Source organism: Chiloscyllium plagiosum, chromosome 14 (assembly GCF_004010195.1).
Source record: "Chiloscyllium plagiosum isolate BGI_BamShark_2017 chromosome 14, ASM401019v2, whole genome shotgun sequence".
Lineage (NCBI taxonomy): Eukaryota > Metazoa > Chordata > Chondrichthyes > Orectolobiformes > Hemiscylliidae > Chiloscyllium > Chiloscyllium plagiosum.
The window spans coordinates 50,732,126-50,754,653 of record NC_057723.1 but is presented as its reverse complement, the minus strand read 5'-3'; the positions used below and the strand labels follow the sequence as shown (position 1 = coordinate 50,754,653).

The following is a 22,528-nucleotide window of genomic DNA, read 5'->3' as shown; positions in this document are numbered from 1 at the left end:
TGACACTTCTGAACTACTTTGCTGGCTTTAAAACTCTCTGAGGCTTTCTAAGGCTATGCAAGATATTTTCTAATGAATGATTCTTTCACCTTTAATGCTTCAGAGTTGTTGGTTCGAAGCAAAATGATTGCACAGAAAATTCTTATTATCAGGTACCATAAAATCCAACTCAGCACGATCACGATTGAGGAATTCTACCCACAACAGTTTCCATTCATGATGTCAGTTGTTGAAACTTGATTCATGTTAGCAAGAATGTATCTGCTTTAGTTCCCCACATGGTTAAATCACACTTACTCACCCAAAAACAGTCACTTGGTTGGGATAGTGGACAATTGTTTGAACTGGTCGAGTGATAAATTGTGCCTTTAAGACAGTAAGGGGAAAAAAAGACTAGAAGAGTTTAAATAAAATCCATGCAATCGTCAATAGAATAAGCTCCAAACATTAACTTCCATATCTCTTTCCACAGTCAATGATAATTATTAAGAAAAATGTGTGTTGTGTGATATCCCCAGCCACATCTGAGCTTCATTCTTTACAGATGCATTTTCAATGTTGCTATGAATAGTGAATAGCATAAATCCCCAAGGCACCTCTTATTTATTTTGTATATACTTGCAAAGTACTCTTTAACATGTAAATTGTGTCTGGCCCCTTTCAGTTACGGATTTGACATTAAAATATTTTTCTCCATGTGATTCATTGGAAGAAAGCATTAGTATATTTTAACATTCAGATTAGAATTTGCCACCAGGCTATTGAACTGTGAGCATTTCCTGCTCCTTGGATGGCAATATTTAAATTCACTTGGCTAATCCAAATGATCTTTACAAACCTCTCTTCTTCTTTATCATCATTTAAAACCCACCTTCCGACGTACCTCTTTGACCAAGCTCTTAGTCACTCTTCCTAACATTCTTTGGTTTTGTGTCAGTTTTTCTCTGACTCTGTTTCTGTGAAGCACTATTGGACATCTTCCTATTTTAGGGGTGTCTTATAAATTTAAACTGTGTATTTTCTGTTCATTATATTAGATGCTTTTAATGCAGCTGAAATGCCTGGACCCTCCTCATTTCTCACCAGCCCACCATCCAAAGATGATTCTCATTGTCATTAATTTACAATAATTGACAAACTTGGAAAAAAGATCATTGATAAAACCAAGTTAAAAATCACACGACACCAGGTTATAGTCCAACAGGTTTATTTGGAGGCACTAGCTTTCAGAACGCTGCTCCTTCATCAGGTGATTGATAAAACCAGTTATCTTAAAGTTGTCCCCTCTGATTTTAATTATATGATGATCTGTGAATTATACAACACATCATTTTTGGGAATTTTTTGATATGGAATTTCACAGTTGTAGCTAGGTTTGCAACCTTGGTGAAAAATTCATTAACAAAACTCATTCAGCTCAGAAAATGCACAAAATAATCTTAAAGAAATTGCATGGCTTAATTTGGATTAATCAATATTAGTGTCTAAACCCTGCTACATAAATCCACCTTATTTAAAATGCTTAATGCAGCTTGTTACTCCTCATGGTCTCACAACGCTAATTTACTTCAGCCTGGGTGGGATAAAGAAGCTATTGTTTGTTTCTATTTATCTAAAGTTGAACTATTAAATTATTTTTCAGGCAGAATCAGGAGTAAATAAGATCCACTGGTTATACAAAACACTGTCGTTGGTATGGAAACAGTGAATTGTGAGAATGTTACTCTATTTTTTCTAAAATATTAATTTAAAGAAAAATCATTTGAAGGAATTCAAGTTTTGAACTAAACAAGTGAAGCAATCATTTTTTAATAATTAAATATGAGTCCTCTTCCAGGGAGCATATTGTCAAATCTCCCTGAAAGGATTAGTTCTATAATTACCTTCCTAGTCCAATCCTCACCTTTTCAGGATTTTTCTTTGTGATTTGTGCCCCCTCTTTTATTTAGCTTGGGAATATCATATATGCTGTGTACTCATTCTGAATCATAAAAGTAAGCTTTCTTTTACATGAATATGCAATTTGCACGCAAAGCTATATGACCATTATGCGTTGTAATCACTGACATTTTAACTGATTTGTTGCCACTGTCTAAAATCATTTACTATCAGGAGAAATTGAGATATCTATACAGATTGTTTATCAATGACATGACATGTTTGCTGCTGTACCAGCATTACACTTGATAAAATAGAAAATTCTCTATGAATAAAAACACCATTTATGCAAAACTCTTCTTGCAATGTTTTTCAGATAAGCACAGGATATGAGTAAGGCGTAAATTGAATGAAAGCATTCCATTGGTAAGAATCCTTAGATCTTTAATTGGGACAGAATTGCATCAGAAATCTGTGCTTTAAAAATGTTCATTGTTGCAGCAAAATATATTAATTCTATAGCACCATAATTTTTTGTCAGTCAGTGATGATTGGCAGCAGAGTCTGGAACCTTTGCATAGATAAAAGCTTGCTTTAAGTATTGGCCAATCCATTTAGAATTGTTCTGCAACTGTCACATGTGCTGTACCCTGATGTCAGTGTTTCTTAATATGTAGATTAGAGAAGTTCATGTTCTCATACGTGATGCAACAGTCGACTTTGGCTTTATTACTATGTATTCAAGCAAATGTTACAGTTGTCCTAATGAAAGATAAATCTCACAATGGAACAACAGTGTACAAAAGAACACTTTATTACGCAAAGGAACAATAGTGAATTAGAATAGATTCTTACGAATTCTCGATAATGTCTGACAAGCCTTTTCCTAAACAATTTGATGGTGTGTGACATACAAATGTTCTTTTCATCTTGATACAGATTGCTTTTTTTGTCGTAGCTCGGAGGGTGAGGAAATGTGGAATATGAAGAATAGACAGGAGCGAGGCAGACTGCCACCTTTTACACCTGGATCCTGGATTCTATTCCATTCAAACAGATGGAAGTCCTGTGTTTGCTCTAAGCTCTGAGCATGAAATGAGTTCAAATTCAGTCCAATTTCTAAAGTATTTGTTTCACAAGCACTTTCCCAAATTGGTGATCTTCCGCAGAGTCAGAAAATACCTTGTAGCATAGAAAATTCAACAACTTTACATATTGCTATTTTAAGAGATGGTTTCTACTTATGATTAGGATACATTGCAAGCTTTACTCTGTACCAAACTCTCTATTAGCATTTGTTAAAATGTTTAATTCCATGGTTTTGAATTCCTAATATGAAGTTCCTGCAATGCAGTGAGCACAGTATTCTTAAAGCAGCAATTTACTTAAGTGGAAATAATATGTAACCAATTTAGTTAATGCAGTTAGTTTGGAGTTGTCAGGTCAATTGACCTTTAGGTACTTCCTCATATGTTGAGTAAATTGGATATTTCGTTTTCTCTTCATTGCACAACTTGTGTGAGAATCCCTCTTTTTATACTTTTGTGTTCAAGGATAATGTCTGTATGAAAGTACTTCTCTTTCTCCAAATCAGGGTGTGCTTTGTTTCAAAGATGGTGCATTTGCTTCCAAATCCTAAAATTCTACACATTAAAAATGCTGTGACTCAAACACATCAAACCATTTATTTTTCACATTTTATTTACAAATGTTTTTTCTTGATTTTTTATATAATCTCTGCATCAGTCCCCAAACGGTAGGTTTGTTAAATTGGAGCCGACTACGGTGAATGAAGACAAGCTGACTCCTTAAGGATAACAAGAACTGAGACCTGAGTGACTCATATCATTCATTAGTTCATAAGATCACTTTTAAAAACCAAGTCATGCGCCCAAATGACTGTCCCACCTGAGTATGTCTATGGAGTGAATGTGAACAATCAGTTAAAACTACTCAATCTTATTTCTCAAAATGACAATTATGGGAACAAATAATAAACTTGTACATCTCTTTATCTAGTTCTAGCCAATCTCTGTGTTGCTTTTTAGTGCATTTTCTCAATAAAGGAAATTTATTAAACACATGAATCTTGTGCATTTGTGAACACTTCTTCTAGTTTGCTGTTGCCTCTTAACCTTTTCATTCAAAAATATTTATAATCCTTTTTGTCAATTCTAGCTCTGTAAAAACAGTAATTATAAATTAAATAATGCTGCAAAAGTAACAAATTTAGAATTGAATCCAAAATTGTAAAGCAATAATGGATTTGAGAAAAGCCTTTGCTCGGTTTAAATTTGCACGAGATGTTAACTACGTATGAAATGTTAAAAATGGCATGCAAACGTTTCACGGTTAGTCATCATGTAAACATTTATGGCTTGAACAAGTTCCATAATTCAATGTATCATCATTTTAGGAATGTGGAACGTGTAAGCGTGCATGCATTGGTTGGTTTTGTTGAAAATATATTTGGGTGTTTAGGGATAACAAAAACAGTGACCTAAAGACTTTGGATTATGTTGCTATTACACTCGAGAAATTGGAGGCACTGGGAGTCAGCATTCCAATCATGCTTATTGCATGAGGTTACATTTCCTCAGCAGTTGTGCTGATACATAATGTACCAGCACAACATGTATGGACTTGTTGAGCTCCTTGGGAACTGTTGACTGATTCCAGCTTCTTGAAGCAATTTTGAAATGGCACAGGTACAACTCCAAGTTGATTAGGATCATATGCAGTTTTGTTTCTTTTTCACTATAGAGTGCAGGAATTTTAACATACTGATTCACATTTAACTTTAGAAGGAAATACTTGAGATGGAGGTTGGGGGAAATTATGACGCATTACTCCTTAAAATGCATGAGTTTCATATCATTTTGAAAACAGAATGTTCTCAACTAGCATTACCGAATTAACAACTCATTGCATAGTTGTGTGATAAACAAGAGAGACATTTTTCTTTTATCACATCTTTCTTTTAACTGGATATTTATCTTACTCCCATTTTCTTCCTAAGGCTTTAATCTCTTCTATGTTTCCTTTCAATTACATGCAATGAATTTCATGGAGGAATGATTTTAAAGTTGGTAGGTCCTACTGAAGAAGTGGGAGTTGAGGTTGTGATTGTTGGTGGCGCAGGGCAGGAGGGAATGGGGGAAATGGAGGAGTTCTATCAATTTGTACGAGTTTTATGGGAGATCTTAGGTTTGAAGAACTGTGAATTTGATTAAGGCTACTTGGATGTATAACAGCTATGCGTATACCTCACTTCTGTCCACTTTCTACAATCTTTTAAATCATGTAATTTGTTTGCACCCAGATGACATAGATCTGGGAAAAAAGTAGACAAAGCTTCAGGTCTGTTATTGCCTACCTGACAGAAATCTCTGTATAAGTAAGAAATGCTGCATTCTATGGCTCAGACGCAAAAAACTGCTCTGTTATATTGCAGCAGAAATGTAGCTCAGTCCCTGCCACAAGACCTTATTAAATCAAATTATAGTTATTTCTTTCTTTTGAACTAACTTTCCATCATTAGTATGGGCAATCTCAGCAGGAACCTCAGTGAAAATGAGAGAAATGATAGTTTATTCACAGTACATATAGTTCAATTCATTTTGCAGAATTTCCTAATTTGTCAATGGTAAGAGATTTTCATTCCATTATAGAATCATAGAATCCCTACAGTGTGGAAACAGGCCATTCAGCCCATGAAGTCCACACCGACCCTTTGAAGAGCATTACACCCAGACCCACCCCCCTACCCTATCCCCTTAACCCTGCATTTCCTATGGCTAATCCACCTAGCCTACACATCCCTGAACACTATGGGCAATTTAGCCTGGTCAATTCACGAAACCTGCACATCTTTGGACCTGCACATCAGACTAGGTTAGTTTCAAATATAAATTGAAAGTTTGCTTTAAACTTTGTTTTTCAATTTCAACAAAGTTCTGATTTATCACTGTATATATAGTTTGAAGGGTCCTGTATTTTTAAATCACACTATTTGTTCAAAGTGTACTAACATTATGTTCCAGCTTTCATTAAATAAGTAATGCACAAACATAAATTCAATAAATCCCATTATAAAATAATTACCTTTATATCATTTTAGTAAACTATTCAATTATATCAATAAAACCTTCAATGGTTTATGAAACAGGTTCATGACAACTTTCTCAGGGCAAGAACAGAGGACAATAACTGTGGTTCTTGCCAATGATGCCAGCAATTTAAATACAATAGGAAATTAGAAGCACAAATATTATGCAAGTTCAAAATGCAAATTTTTTTTTGAAGCACTACATGCTAAAGTAGAGTTGTTCTTCTGAACGAAAGAGAAACACTTGGTTTTGCTAGAGGCATTGTTGAAACCACTTTGTGTAGCATTATTATCTGGAAATGAAAGACTTCATCCCACGTTTCAGTTAATATTTTTTCCATAAAAGATTATATAAGTCCTTACGTTTTTTCATGACGCATATTTTTGCTTTTTCTCTGTGGCACTTTTATTGGTGTTGCTATTCGATACCAATAGGAAAGTGGAAACCAAAAGCAAAGAGACTTCTGAGAATCTTTTATATTTACTCAACTTTAAAAATTGTTCATCGTGGTTAACCTATTTTCGAGTAATGTATGCTCTTTGTGTGACATGTGAATAGCTGCTGTATTTAAAGTGACTGTATGCAATCTGCAGCTTCTAGCTATTAGTATATGAGAAAGGAATTCAAGAAATACCACAAGTTTGGACCAATTATAGTGGAATAATGATAAAACTTCAAGTTTTTGTTCAGTGCCTGCCAGGCATTATTGTTACGGTTGAAAGACAAGACATCATTTTGTATTCAAAATTAAATATATTTGACCATCAGGTGGTGCAGTGCTTTAGTGCTCAGACGCACTAGCGGAATAGTAGATTGGAGGTCACTTGATTTTGACTGCAGCATTGCGCATTACAGAGGCCATAAGTAGACAAGGTTTACTGGTCCCTTGCTGGTTCTGAAACTTCAGGGCCATTATGTTTAGATTAGATTAGATTACTTACAGTGTGGAAACAGGCCCTTCGGCCCAACAAGTCCACACCGACCCGCCGAAGCGCAACCCACCCAGACCCATTCCCCTACATTTACCCCTGCACCTAACGTGTTTAATCGAGGTACAATCAATAACTATTGAACCATTTTTAATCTGAGCTATTCTTTCACTGTGGTTTGTGAGAGTGAATCTAGATTGTCAGCAAAAACAAATGTTTCTTCTATGATTAATATCCAGGGAAACAAAAACTTATATTTGTAAAGCATCTTTAACATAACAAAGCGATCAAGGTGCTGAACAGGCATATAATCCAAAAACATTTGATAGCAAGCCATTGAAAGAAATGTTAGGATATACAGAAATTTTGGTCAAAGCTTAACTTTTAAAACTTCTATTTTTACATACACACCACACCAACCCCTTAACACAGTGACAGTGTTTGCTTGCTTTACTTTCAGCGATGATTCCACCAAATATTATCATGACTTCCTGGGTGATCCTATGCACAGATAACATGTTACCTTACTAAGTCGATATATGATAAAGGAAATGCTTTGACCTCCTTTAATCTTACTAAATCATCTGTACATTTAATGTTCTCTGAAAGGGATGATTGTACATCCTGTTTTTGCCTCGTTTTAAAATGAGGTCACTTGTGTAAAGACAACATATAAAAGTACATAAATAGGATTCAGTAGAAAGAAAAATAGAAAGAAAAATCTTTGGTATTCTGCCATTTTCCATTATTATCTTATTGCATGAATTAAGTGAAAATATTTTCTGTCAACAAAGTTCACTGAACAAAGACCCTTCTTTAGACATAGTTATGTGTTCTCTTGCTAATGTAATTTTTCTCACTTAAACTGTGAGATTGAATGTATATTAATTACATCAATTATTGGGATTCCATGCTTTCTTTCTATTCTCAGATATGTTTGAAAACTGGGACAAGAAAGATTAATTGTGATTGTTCTGAGAGTAAGTAAGCTTGTTTGTCAATGAAAGGAAGTGGATATGTTTCAGAAAAACAATTTTAAACTTCATTTGTGCAATTATGCAATACAACACAATTATTCCATGTGATTGGAACGGGTTATTTAAAGGTATTTACAAACTTGTTTTCTCTTCTACTTTACTGCTTTTGCTATACTACTTTGATCATGTTGAATTTTCCTTTGTTACCTGCTATGCAGCCTTTGATGTGGTCAACTACACTAAATGCCTCTTTTCAATGACACAGCACAATAGTACTAAGCAAAGTTGGTTCTTTTAGCCCCTGTTTTCTGCCTGGTAAATTAGGGGAAGCAAATCCAGAGCTTCCTGGATGATGAGAGAGATAAAGAATAAGATGAAGCAGAAAAGGGGTGTGTATAAACGATGTTTGGTGGATAATGCAATAGGAAATTTGGCTCAACTTAGAAGGTTCAGATGAGAATCAGAAAAAAATACAAGATGAAAAGAAGAGACTAGCGGATAACGTAAGAGAAAATCCAAAAGTCTTTGGGAGTATGATGAGGACGTTTCTGGAATACTGTGTCCAGATCTGGTTGCCCAATTATAGAAAGGATATTATCAAGCTGGAGAGGGTTCAGAAGAGATTTACCAGGATGTTGCCGAGTATCGAAGGTTTGAGTACTAAAGAAAGGCTGGGACTTTTTTCACTGGAGTGTAGGAGATGGAGAGGTGATCTGAAAGTTTATAAAATAATGAGAAGTATAGATAGAGTTAATGGTAGTTGTCTTTTCTCTAGGATGGGGAATTTCAAGACTAGGGGACGAGGGATAACGACCAGGAACAAGTAGATGAGACTAGTTTAGTTTGGGATTATGTTTGACATGGACTGTTTGGACTGAAGGGTCTGTTTCTGTGCTGTATGACTCAATGGAAATATGAATTGTTTATAAAAGGGAGGAATGGGACAAATTTTGTATCAAAGTGGGACCAGGCATATGAGTACTCTATAAGGAATTTGGATCTGTTTTTATCATGGAAAAGCATGCTGTCAAAATCACAGTGAAGGAGGTGTCAAGAATTGCTTGGGGTTTAAGCAACTGAAGATTTGGCCAGCAATGACAGAGTGATTATGATTAAATCATGATATTAATGAAGCTGAAAAATGACTAACCTCACCTGATAATTGCCTACTTTTATCAATTGGATAATGGATAGTCTGGGATGACCTTAGCCTTATGTTAAATTCTGAATGCATCATTAAATCAGGTTCAAGGATATGCAAATAGAAGTTAAGTGCCTTTTCCAGTTGGCTTAATTATTCTCTTTATGCTTGCTTGATTTCTCTGGCCACTTCCTGTGAGAGACCTTTAAAAGTTGGCCTCTTACCAAAAATGCAATTTACGTCATGCCCTGTTCTTGTGCAGAATAGAGAAAACTATCAACAGTGAGAATGAGGCACGTATGCTCACTTGCAGCTATGTAGCTAAGCTGTGGGTTCAAGATCCTCTCTTGGACCAAAACAAAAAATCTTGTGTGAAATTCAGTCGTAGTGCTGAGAGTCCATAGCACTGTGAGTGGTGCTGTCTTTCAGATGAGACATTAGACCAAAGCCTAGCTGCCACCTCAAGGATCCCGTAGTGCTATTTCAAAGCAAAGTTATCCTTTCTCATGTTGTGGCCAAAACTTATTCTTAAATCAATATCACAAGACAAATTATCAGGTCGTTAATACATTACTCATTTGTGAGAGTTGGCTGTTTGTGAATTGGCTGCCATGTTTTCTACAATATAATAATAACTAACTACACTTCAGACATGCTTCATTGGCTGTAAAAACCATGAAAGTTACTATATAAATGCAGATCTGTCTTTTTTGATTTAAAATGAATTCAAAATGTTGAAGGAGTTTTAGAGTGAATTACAATTTATTTCAAACATCATCATATCTATTCCTTCGCTACATCGATGACTGTATCGATGCTCTCACGTGCTCCCATAAGGAGGTTGAACAGTTTATCAACTTCACTAACACCTTTCATCTCAACCTCAAATTCACCTGGACCATCTCGGATACCTCCCTCCCCTTTCTGGACCTCTCCATCTTTATCCCTGGCGACTGACTAACCATGGACATCTACTACAAGCCCACTGACTCCCACGCTACCTGGACTACACCTCCTCCCACCCTACCTCCTGTAAACATGTCATCCCATATTTTCAAGTCCTCCATCTCCAAAGTATTTGTTCCCAGGATGACCAGTTCCACCTAAGAAAATCCCAGATGGCCACCTTCTTCGAAGATCGCAACTTCCCTTCCAACCAGTACATCTCCTCCACCTCCCGCACCACCGCCTTTGAACCCCACCGCTCCCAACACGAGAAGAACAGAAACCCCTGGTCCTCACATTCCACCCCACCAACCTCTGCATGCATCGCATCATTCTCCACCACTTCCGCCACCTAAAACGGAGCCCACCACCAGATATATTTTTCCCTTCTCACCCCTATCAGCATTCCTGAGAGATAATTCCCTCTGTGTCTTCTTCGTCAAGTCCACACCCACAACCAGCCCACACCCCACTCCCGGCACCTTCGCCTGCCACCGCAGGAAGTGCAAAACCTGCACCCACACCACTCCTCTCACCTCTGTCCAACGCCCCAAAGAATTCTACCACATCTGATAGAAATTTACCTGTACCTCCACCAATGTCTCACCTATGTTATCCATTGCACCTGCTGTGGTCTCCTCTACATTGGGGAGACAGGACACCTAGTTGTGGATCATTTCAGAGAACATCTCTGGGGCACCCACACCAACCAACCCAACTCCTCCTCCCACTCCACCGTGGACATGCACGTCCTGGGCCTCCTACATCGCCAAACGCTTACCACCCTATGACTGAAGGAAGAATGTCTCATATTCCACTTTGGGACCCTGCAACCACACAGGATCAATGTGGATTTCACGAGTTTCCTCATTCCACGCACCCCCCCCCACCACATTATCTCAGTTCAAAGCATCTAACTCAGCACCGCCCTCATGACCTGTCCATCACTTTTCCCATCTATCTGCTCCACCTTCCTCTCCGACCTATCACCTTCTCCCTCACCTTCATCTAGCATTCTCAGCTATCCTCCCCCCAACTCCACCCCCGCCCCCCCCCATTTATCTCTCTGCTCCGTGGCCCACAAGCCTCATTCCTGATGAAGGGCTTATGCCCGAAACATTGATCCTGCTGCTCCTTGAATGCTGCCTGACCTGCTGTGCTTTTCCAGCACCAAACTCTCAACTCACATCTTAATGCCTCAGTAATATAAAATTTGAAACTTTTTGCATTAGTGTGAAATTTCTAAAAATGAACAATTAGTCATTGAGCTGTGAACATTCGAGTGCCTTAGCTTTTATGTTTAAAGATAATTGAACACCAAATAATTGATTCATTTGATATCTTGGATTGTTCAGGGAATGCTAAGTAGGGACTGCCATAGACCATAACATATAGCATCCAATGTAAAACACGACCTCATCTTTTCAATGCCAATATACAGTTTTAGGTCTATAATCAGTATAGAAGTCATACAGATATACAGCACGGAAACAGACCCTTTGGTCCAGCTTGTTCATACCATGCAGATATCCGAATAAATCTAGTTCCATTTGCCAGCATTTGGCCCAAATCCCTCTAAACTCTTCCAATTCACATACCCATCCAGGTGCCTTTTAAATGTTGTAACTGTACCAGTCTCCACCACTTCCTCTGGCAGCTCATTCCAGAAACGCACAACCCTCTGCGGGAAAAGGTGCCCCTTAGATCCCTTTCCACTTTAAACCTATAGCCTGTAGTTTTGGACTCCCCCACCACAGGGAAAAGACATGGTCTATTTACCCTATTCAGGTCCCTCATGATTTTTAAAATCTTTATAAGGTCACCCCTCAACCACCGACGCTCCAGGGAAAACAGCCCCAGTCTATTCAGCCTGTCCCTATAGCTCAAACACTCCAACCCTGGCAACATCCTTGTAATTCTTTTCTGAACCCTTTCAAGATTCACAGCATCCTTCCTAGATCAGGGAGAACAGAATTGCATGCAGTTTTTGAATAGTGGCCTGTACAGCCAAAAATGACCTCCCACTCCTATACTCCATGCACTGACCAATAAAGGAAAGCATACCAAACACCTCCTTTACTTCCTATCTACCTGCGACTCCATTTTCAAGGAACTATCAATCTGCACTCCAAGGTCTCTTTGTTCAGCAACAGTCCCCAGGATCTTACCATTAAGTGTATAAGTCCTGCCTTCATTTGCCTTTCCAAAATGCAGCACTTTTATCACATTTATCTAACTTGCACTCTATCTGACACTCTTTAGCCCATCTGCCCATCTGATCAAGATCCCGTTATACTCTGAGGTAAACTATTTTGCTCTCCACTACATCTCAAATTTTGGTGTTATTTGCAAATTTACTAAGTATACCTCCTAATTTCACATCCAAATCATTTTAAAAAATGATGAAAAGCAGTGGACCCAGCAACGATCCTTGTGGCACACCACTAGTCACAGGTCTCCAGTCTGAAAAGCAATCCTCCACCACCACCTCCTGTCTTCTACCTTGGAGCCAGTTCTGTATCCAAATAGCTAGTTATCCCTATATTCCATGAGATGTAACCTTGCTAATCCACCTACCACGAGGAACCTCATTGAATGCCTTAATGAATCTGCCCTCATGAATCCTCCTTTTCAAAACCTCAGTCAAGTTTGTGAGACATGATTTCCCACACACAAAGTCATGAAGAATATCCCTAATCAATACTGTAAATACATGTAAATCCCATCCCTCAGGATTCTCTCTAACAACTTGCCCACCACCGACATCAGGCTCACCAGTCTATAGTTCCCTGGCTTTTCCTTACCACCTTTCTTAAACAGTGGCACCATGTTAGCCAATGTTCAGTCTTCTGGCTGCTCACCTGTGGTCATTGATGACTCAAATATCTCAACAAGGGGCCTGACAATCACTTCCCTAGCTTCCCACAAAGTTCTCGGTCCTGATCAGGTCCTGGGGGCTTATCCACCTTTACGCTTTTTCAGATGTCCAGCACTACCTCCTTTGTAATGTGGACATTTTTCAAGATTTATTTCCCCAGATTCTCTATCTTCAATATCCTTCACCATAGTAAACACTGATGCAAAATACATGTGTTCCTGTAACTACATTTGTGCTTGGAGCTGACCTAACTTTTTTAGCTCACTGAAAAATTGTTATAGTTACCCTTGCCTTGTAGGTCAGAACATAGGATCAAACAAGTAATATGGGCCATGTTGCAAAATACAAGCATGGGAGTTTATAATATGCCCATAAGAATTAGATCCTGCATGGTGACAGATGATCAGAAATGGTTCCCTCTTGCACCACCAGCATCAGCCGTCTTGCACTTTGAGAATGGCTGGTCAGAATCATAGATTAGAATCATGGTATCCCTGCAGTTTGGAAGCAGGCTATTGGGCCCATCAAATCCATGCCAACCCTCTGAAACCTATCCAAACCCACCCTATCCCTGTAACCCTACATTTCCCATAGCTAATCCACCTACTCTACATATTCCTGGACACTATAGGCAATTTAGCATAGCTAATCCACCAAATCAGCACATCTTTGGACTCAGAGTTATATGTTTCTGGTGAGTCTTCCTATAACCAAATTGGTTGTTTATCACCTGCTGGCCCTTGGGCACATGAGAATGTCCCATAAGCAACGTTCATTCTAAGTTGTGTGGTCCAAGATTCTGCTCATGATCATCAGTGACATTGACTCTGGTTCTGGGAGTTGCTGCCATGCATGGATCGCGGAGGAACATGTTCCTGGAAAGCAAATTAGAGGGAATGCTGTCCATGAGGAAATGAGATTTCAAGTGCAGGATTTGCTTCCTTTTCATCCCTTTTTTGTTATTGCTCTGCTTCACCGTTTATGTATTTGAACTTAAAGCATAATACAGTTTGGTGGATAAGGTGTCGCCATTTTAAAAGAGCAACCTCCTCCCAGTCATTAATGTCAATGTCACTGTGCTTCAAGGAGAACTTCAGAGTAACTTTGAAACATTTACTTTGCCCTCTCTTGGGAAAGTTGGCTATTCGAGACTGGACCTGGCTCAGGAGATGCTTTTCAGCCATCTGGGAACAAATATTCCATCCATCATAGTTGATTTTTCTGGAGTTTTGCATGAATACTTTTAGGCCTGACTACAAAAAGGATAGTAGTGTTTGTATGACAGTCTTCTTATGAACGTGGTGCAAGTAACAGAGCTTTCTCCACTGCCGTATGTCATTGATAGACAGTCCAGGTCTCAATACTGTATAGGAATGTGGTAACAAGAATACCTTTATACACAAATGACTTCAGCAGAGATCTTTGTTATCATACACTTTTCTGCTGTTATTTGTAGAGGATGGTGACACGGTGGCTCAGTGGTTAGCACTGCTGCCTCACGGCTCCAGGGACCCAGGTTCGATTCTAGCCTCGGGTGACTGTGTGGAGTTTGCACATTCTCCCCATGTCTGTTTGGGTTTCCTCCAGGTGCTCAGATTTCCTCCCACAATCCAAAGATGTGCAGGTTAGGTGAATTGGCTGTGCAAAACAGTCCACAGTGTTCAGGGATGTGTAGGTTGGTGCATTAGTCAGGGGTTAAATGTATGAGAATGGGTTTGGTAGGTTACTCTTTGAGGGTCAGTGTGGACTTGTTGGGCCGAAGGGCCTGCTTCCAAACTGTACGGATTCTATGACTCGACTGGTGCAGATGATCTGTATTGAATCTTCTCCTCATTGGAGGTGGCTGCCAAGATTCAAGAAATGGTCAACATATTCCAGATTCTCTTGTAAAACATATATGCCAAGTGGAATATTTAATTGATGATACTTGAACTGATACGAGTTTTGTTGATCAAGTTGAAGTCAAACCTTCTATATAAAGAACTGGAGAGATGGAGACTGCCTTACAAATCTGATGTATCTGCATCCTGTAGATTGTGTATGCTTATGGTAGTCAGTTTAATATTGGCATGGAGCTGACTGAAGCTGAAGAGTTTTCTATCAAGATGGCATGAGGTCCAATTTTGTATGCTATGTATAAGTCGATTTTCAAAGCTTTACAGATTGATTTATACAGTACAGTCCTCTGTTGATATTTCTGGAGCAATTGCACATTACTTGGTATCACACTTATAAAGGTAATCTACAGTCACAAAGAATTGAAGTGATAAAATTCTGACTAGTATACATTCAGTATATAATTTGTATATGTGTGCATATGAATATTTATTTGTATTAAAAACATATGAAGGCATTTCTAAGATGAAAATTGTTTCCTATAGTGTGACGTTTAAGAACAAAGCTTGTATTGTGCCTTGAGACACATTTGTAGAGATCAGATATTATTTTGATGAAATCAGGTGTCATTTGAGAGAGGTCAAATACCCTTTGGGATTGTTAAAAATAGACATGAATGTGAGTTAAAAAGTTAATTGAAGCTATCAAAGGGAACAATCAATCATTTGATATGACCTTTCATAGATGAAAAAAGATGGTGTGTCATTTAAAAACAATTGTTGTCTGCTTTTTCATCCTGTCTGTTGACATTAGCCAAAACGAGCCTTCACAATGTAGAATATGTGCTACATGACTGATTTCATAATGTGCCATTGCCACTCTGGAGCTCCTATCACTTGACAGTTTGATTGCTCAAAGTGGTTATAAAGTCTTCAAGCTGGTATTATTGAATATAAATCATCACTTTTATAAGGAATTAAAAGAAGTTAATATAGTGAATTAGTTTTTATCGATTAGGTTTTTTAAAAATAATGAATTCATCAATAGACACATTATTCAATATTAGCATGGGTTATGTGATCTACTAGTGGTGCATATTGAGTGAGTTGGCATGATTAATGTAAGGGAAAAGTGTGGTAGGTGGGGGCATGTGTTGGCATGGGGCTACAAAAGTCTGTAGATGAGGCAGAGGAGAATATATTGTCATAAGGGCTATATAGGACCATGGTGTGGGTAAAAAGTCTTAGCTTGGCTTGTAGGGTATGAAGGACCATGGATGTGAGTGGGAGACATGATGTAGCATGAGTGACTGTGAGAACTGGATGACTTTTATTGTTATAGTTTTTTGTCAAAGTTGCGGCATACTGCTGGAATACTGAAGCTGATCCTTTGCCCAGCCCACCTCTTTATTTGATAACAATCATTGTTGCTATTTCACCCTGTCTATGTGACTGCCTCCAAACTGCATCCACAGGCTGTGGGCAGAATTTCCATTTCGACTTTTCCAAACCCCACCCCAGACTGCAAGTGCTCTTCTCCAGAATGCACACCCAAACTTCTCGGCCCTTTACTTTCCTGGGTGACGTTTGTAAAGCTGGTATTTGTCCCAGCTCTGTGCTCCTGAGCTGGAAGTGAAAATTCAGGCCATTTGTTTCTGTTTTCCCTCTTCCATCCTTTTGTATTCTCAACAGTTTATCAAACAATAGGTGAAACCTTGAGAATGCTCATACTTATCAATTGTTTTCTCTGTTGGCCAATCTAAAACTAGGGGTTCTTATTGTTAGCATGAAGTAGCAGCCATTAAAACAAATTTTATCTCTGAGTGATGTAAATCTTTAAAATTGTCCACGCATGAGACCTGTGGATGCCTAGTCATTGAGTATATTCAAGACTGATATTAATAGATTTATGGACATTAAGAAGCTCAATGGATATGACAATAGGACCTGAAAATTGAGTTCACGTAGAAGGTCAATTAGATTTGACTGGCAGGATATTTGACTGATGAATGATCCATTTCAGCTCCTATTTCTTGTGTTTTAAGTTCACCTTTTAATCTCCTCTATTCTAATGACAATGAAATTTAGTGTTTTAAATGAGTTAAGACAGGCCACAATGTGACCACAGCTGGTTGCAAGCTAAGAGGTCGGATTATTTTGAAGGTTAATGCAGTGTATAGGTTTTGGTGCGAAATCTAAAGAACGGATATTGTATGACTCTATGTGAATTTCCAAAATTCCTTGGTACTGCTCTCCATGTGGCAAGTTTTCAGAATGTGCTGGAAACCGTGAATTATCGCTTCAAATTAATCAAATATCTTAAAATATTCTTGCCTAACCAGCAAGTTATTTTCTGTACTGCACTTTCTGCCAAGTGATGTCAATGACCCACATTCCTGGCTTGGAAGCTGTACATGTTTAAACACAGTGAGGAACATTTGGTAATGATGATAAATAAATGGGAAACTATGACTCCAGTAGTTCAAAGTAGCTCACATAGCCTGCACAGTGGAATATAATTATGTCACAGCTGTTCAATATATCTTGATGGGGGTGGAAAGGAGAAACATTTTACAATTGAGTAACCACTGTCTTTATGAATTTAATTTTTAATAGCTAAAGAAATATGTCATCACATTGTCAGCATTGTACCATCACACTTCTGCACCAAGCCCCACCATTCCCGTAAGATCACCCATAGTAGAGGGTGAGCAGGAGCCAAAACTGGCAGGCTGCCCACCAAATAGAAATAAATGGTTCAGACTCAATTGAACTTGTTAAAAGCTCAATTTAACAAGATAACATGTTGCCTGTTTATTGCTCAAAATCTGTTTATAAAGACATTTATAAAGTAGCAGGAAGAAAGGAGGGGTATCATCCTTGGGGGTCTTTATTCATCAAGGAATCCTTCTCAACCACCCCAAACTCCCTAAACTTTCCAAATCCTCTGGACTCCCTACAGGCCAGGACTCATTCTGTCATCTTCAAAGTCCTATCTGCATGATTGGCAGTGTCCACTCCTGAGCTTGTGGCATTGCCAGTCCTGCCAGGAATGCTGGCCGAAGAAATTAGCTGCGGTTCCTGTGAACGAGGCATCCACTCTGGTGAAGGGTGGATGTCCCACGGTGAGGTAGTGTAGCCTTTCTGTAGCATGGCATGACTATGGGGTGGGCTTCTTTCTCTTGTGTTGGCTCACCACGGACTTTCTGTCTGGCATCAGGTATGGGTGAGGGATGGGGTTGCAGCAGAAGGTTGGGTTGGGGTAAGTTGGGCGGTGTGGCAAGGCAAGCTGTTCTCCTCCTCTCATTCATGTGGCATGAATGTTACTTGTTAATGATCAATGTAAGCCTGACTATTGTCCATGTTTTTGCTCCAAATGGACACAAGCTGCTTCAGTATCTGAAGATTCATGAATGGTTTGAACTTGATGCGATCATCAGCAAACATCTTCACTTCTGACTTTATGATGGAGGAAAAGTCATTGATGAAGCAGTTGGGGATGATGGGGTCTCCGACATTACGCTGAGGAACTCTTGAAGAGACATCCTGGAATTGAGATGATCAATTTGAAATAACCGCAACCATCTAGGACTACAGCCACCAGAACGTTTTTCTCTGATTCCCATTGATTCTACTTTTATTCAAGCATCTTGATGCTTTGTTTCATCAGGTGTCACACTTTTGCAAAGGCATATGTATTATTGTCATCGTTATCGATTTACTGTCGTCATAAACCAGGTCTCATGTGAGTCACCTGTCACAGATATTTTGTGCTTTATGTAACCAGACACCTTTGCTGAGTGGTAGTTTTGTTTTCTGGCCTGTCATGCAATTAGTTTTGCCTGGTAAAATAATCTTGTTTGACATGTTCTCTGATTTCTGTTCAACGTATGTGTCAGACCATGAGTCATTATTTATTGTAAATTTTTTGTCATGTGGTTTTCTTAATCATCCCTATCCCGTCAACCTCCTCCTTCTTTATTAGTAATTAATTATAGTGCCAGATGTTTAGCATTTTCTTTGAAAACACATCCTTACATCCTGCTAGTGTAAAATTTATATTTACACTGTCACAAAGTGTAACATGTAATAAGTAACAGATTTAAGGTAGCGAAAAAACACCTTTCCAATCCAATATCCTCACTTTTAACCATGTTACCCAGCAGACATGGTGTGTGGAAGGGGTTAAGACTCACCTCGCTTTCCTACTTCAGGTCAAGTTGTCCCTGTCTGATGGCGTTATACCTTTAGCTGGGGGCCCCACTTTAGAATTTGGGTTTCTGGATTCTTAAAATCTTGTGATGCAATTTGCACTCCCACTTGCAGGCCTTAACATTAATCCCAACAGTTTTGGGAGGGAAAATGTCTTGCAATATGGTTAGGATTTAACATGATAGAATCAGGTGCTTGAATCCCTGTGAAGATTTCCTTACAGTCTGCGTCACTGCCCAACCTGAAAGCACTCCCATATTTACAGTTCGATTTCCCGTGAAAATCATTGAGCATGTTGCAACATTTATTCCATGTGAATTTTTAAACAAAAAATTGTGATAATACACAGCTAAAAGGTATGGCAAAATGGCAAAATGTTCTGACTTTGTAATCAATGCAATTGAGAAATTTCTGTCGTGCAACGGTTTTGTTTGGATATCTTGGAGCTTTTGAAGAAAAATGGAGTTGTGATAACAAAGGCATGGGAAAAAGTAATTCACTAAAGAACCTGTACCTCTGGTAAATTCCCTGCCACCAAGTGGAGTCCCTCAGTTTTCCATTCCCTACAGTAGCATAGTATTGTCAACAAAGTTTCACAAAAGATGTTCATTAATAGATGCACTTATTTACATTTTTTGAGATTTTTTTGCCTGTAAAATTCTTCTGCTTATTTTCTTTTTGGACATGGTTTGATTAGCAAGATTAGAGATGATACATTGCTTTGGAATTGAAGGAATATACTATTGGTTAAGGATGGTCTAATTTCTAATATCTGTCTTAAACATTGGTGTGTAACAGCATGTTTGTGCAAGTTTCCTCATGACCTAATTCTTATGATTACAATACCAGGGCAGATATAGTGATGTGTCACTGTTCTCTACCCTCTGCCTTGGGTCTGGTCACGTAACCTCTCAGGAGTGACTTATTTGAAGACTCATTGCTTGTAACTGTTAACATTTACTCAACAACAGCTCATTGAACACTCAACCTCAGGTGCTTTTTTGTATGCATAGAGACAATAGTTTTGCAATTTTCTTTCTGGGAAAGCTAACTTGTATTTCAAAATTTACGTTACCAACAATACTTCCATTTCATGTGTATAGGTTATTAAGTATCGATTTTAGGTTTTAAAGTGTTTGAATGAGCATCTGCTGAAAGGTGAAATTTGTGTGATATACTGTAGGATCTTAATTACAAAATATTTTAATTTAGCTGTTTCACTGTCAGGAAAAGTTTCCAGCAAGATTCCCAAAGACACCTTTTCGCAATCAGTTTAAAGAAACACCTCTTTCTGAAATGGTATTTGGCAAACTATTGCCATTGTTTTAAAAATGAGCAACATGATGTCAGAAACTACCTGAAAACTAATCATCAGATTACTGACATTTAGCGTTGTGTCAAATGTGATGCAGAGTCTTCTATTTTTTAAGTAGAACTTGGAGGAAAGTTTACCAATGGCTAACTGGCAAATTCACTGACAGGTGGATACTAAGCCACGTGGATTAGCAAAACAGCTTTGATTCCTATACTATGCAATGTATTCTATTTGAGACTAGGTGATTTGTATTTGCATTTGTAAAATATCCAAAATATAGCAAACACTCCAATATGCTGTCACAACTGTTATAGAACAAAATTTTATCTAGTCATATAAGGAGCTATTTAGATAGCTGATCAAAAACTTGGGTAAATGAAGCACAGTAAGTTCTTGCATTTAAATTGTATTTTTAATGCAGTAAAATATTTCATGCACTTCAAAGAAAAATTACAAAGCTCAATTTGACAATACATCTTAAAGAGTATCTTGAAGGAGGTGAGGAATTTAAGGAGGAAATTCCAATGTCTTGGCAATAGAATTGATTTCAACCAGAATTACTGCTTTCAACCAACTGAATTGCTTCTTTAATGCTAATGAGTTTGTCTTGGATATGCAAAAGTTAGCCTGGAGAGTACAAATTGCAAAGGTTATCCAATCCCTGGAAAATAAATCAAATCACATTTTATTGTGAAAATGATGCTAATGTTTATCAAACTTTATTATTTATTTATAAATGGTACAGTAAGTTCAAGCAAAGAACAGATGGATGGTAAAATTCCAGATCTGAAAGTTGCTTAGTTTGGTTTTTAGCTTTGTGAAAACATTGCTATCTGTCTCAGCACTGAACTGTGTTGAACAGCATGAAGTTGTTCTATTTGCATAGTTTTATATGAAGTAAACATGCCAGTAGAGTGAGTTAGGTCATGACATTTCAAGTGGAAGCATCCTTTTAGCAACACAAGTGTTAGTTATTGCCAATCAACCTCCTGGCACAGAAAAATAACTGTTCCAGTTCTGGAGTTGTGTTCCTTTAGCTATTAATTGTTGAAAATTAAAAATATCCCATCTATATACAAAAAAAAATTCTTTTACTTTTGTTATGAACCCAGCTGGTGGTAATACTGGACATATCGGGTTCCAATTCTGGATTAGTGGTGCTGAAAGAGCACAGCAGTTCAGGCAGCATCCGAGGAGCAGTAAAATCGACATTTCGGGCAAAAGCCCTTCATCAGGAATATAGGTAGAGAGCCTTGAAGGGTGGAGAGATAAGTGAGAGGAGGGTGGGGGTGGGGAGAAAGTAGCAAGTGAGGTGGGGGAAGGGGAAATGAGGAAGCTGTTGAAGTCCACATTGATGCCCTGGGGGTTGAAGTGTTCCGAGGTGGAAGATGAGGCATTCTTCCTCCAGGCATCTGGTGGTGAGGGGACGGCGGTTAAGGAGGTCCAGGACCTCCATGTCCTCGGCAGAGTGGGAGGGAGAGTTGAAATGTTGGGCCACAGGGCGGTATGGTTGATTGGTGCGGGTAACCCGGAGGTGTTCCCCGCCCCCCAGAACCCTGAGGGGAACACCACCCCTGCTCATGGACTCCACCCCCATTCCCCCCACTACCACACTCACTCCAGTTACCGGCTCCACCCCCACTCCCAGCTCCACACCGACACCAGATCCCAGCTCCCAGCCCTGCCGGGTTTTCACCAACCCTCCAGACGTTCCCCTCACTGAGGATGAATGATCAGTCCTCAGCAAAGGGCTCACCTTCATTCCCCCTCCGTCCACGCATCAATGAATTTAATACACGCCGTGACGTCGAACACTTCTTCCGCCACCTCCGCCTCCGACACACTGCATTCACCTGGACACCCTGCGCTGGCCTATTACCCGCCCTCGACCTCTTCATTTTCAACTGCCGCCGGGACATTAACCGCCTCAACCAGTCTACTCCCCTCCCCCACTCCAACCTCTCACCCTCACAATGCGTAGCCCTCCAATCCCTCTGCTCCAATCCCAACCTCACCATCAAGTCAGCAGATAAAGGGGACGTAGTGGTAGTCTGGCGCACTGACGTCTACACCGCTGAAGCCAAACGCCAACTCGAGGACACCCCTTCCTACCTCCCCCTCGACCATGACCCCACCCTCCATCACCAAACCATCATCTCCCAGACCATACAGAATCTCATCACCTCAGGAGATCTCCCACCCACAGCTTCCAACCTCTTAGTCCGGGAACCCCGCACTGCCGGGTTCTACCTCCTTCCCAAGATCCACAAGCCTGACCACCCTGGCCGACCCATTGTCTCAGCATGCTC

At 39.1% G+C, this 22,528-nt stretch overlaps 1 protein-coding gene and 1 long non-coding RNA gene across 8 annotated transcripts in view; one reads left to right on the top strand and one right to left on the bottom strand.

Moving 5' to 3' along the window:
• The window catches only part of ergic1 (endoplasmic reticulum-golgi intermediate compartment 1), a 135,860-nt gene extending 132,280 nt beyond the window's left edge, over nucleotides 1-3,580 (top strand). For 6 of the 7 annotated variants that reach the window (XR_006313634.1, XR_006313632.1, XR_006313633.1 and 3 more), the window contains exons 11-12: nucleotides 2,255-2,304; nucleotides 2,818-3,580. The gene's annotated coding sequence lies outside the window, so the exon portion shown is untranslated. The remainder of the gene's footprint in view (nucleotides 1-2,254; nucleotides 2,305-2,817) is intronic. The other variant, XM_043703794.1, reaches the window with a different exon arrangement.
• Nucleotides 3,581-20,658: 17,078 nt separating this feature from the next.
• Nucleotides 20,659-22,528, bottom strand: part of LOC122556717 — a 13,988-nt gene continuing 12,118 nt past the window's right edge. The window contains exon 4 of the long non-coding RNA XR_006313626.1: nucleotides 20,659-20,880. This is a non-coding gene — a long non-coding RNA (uncharacterized LOC122556717). The remainder of the gene's footprint in view (nucleotides 20,881-22,528) is intronic.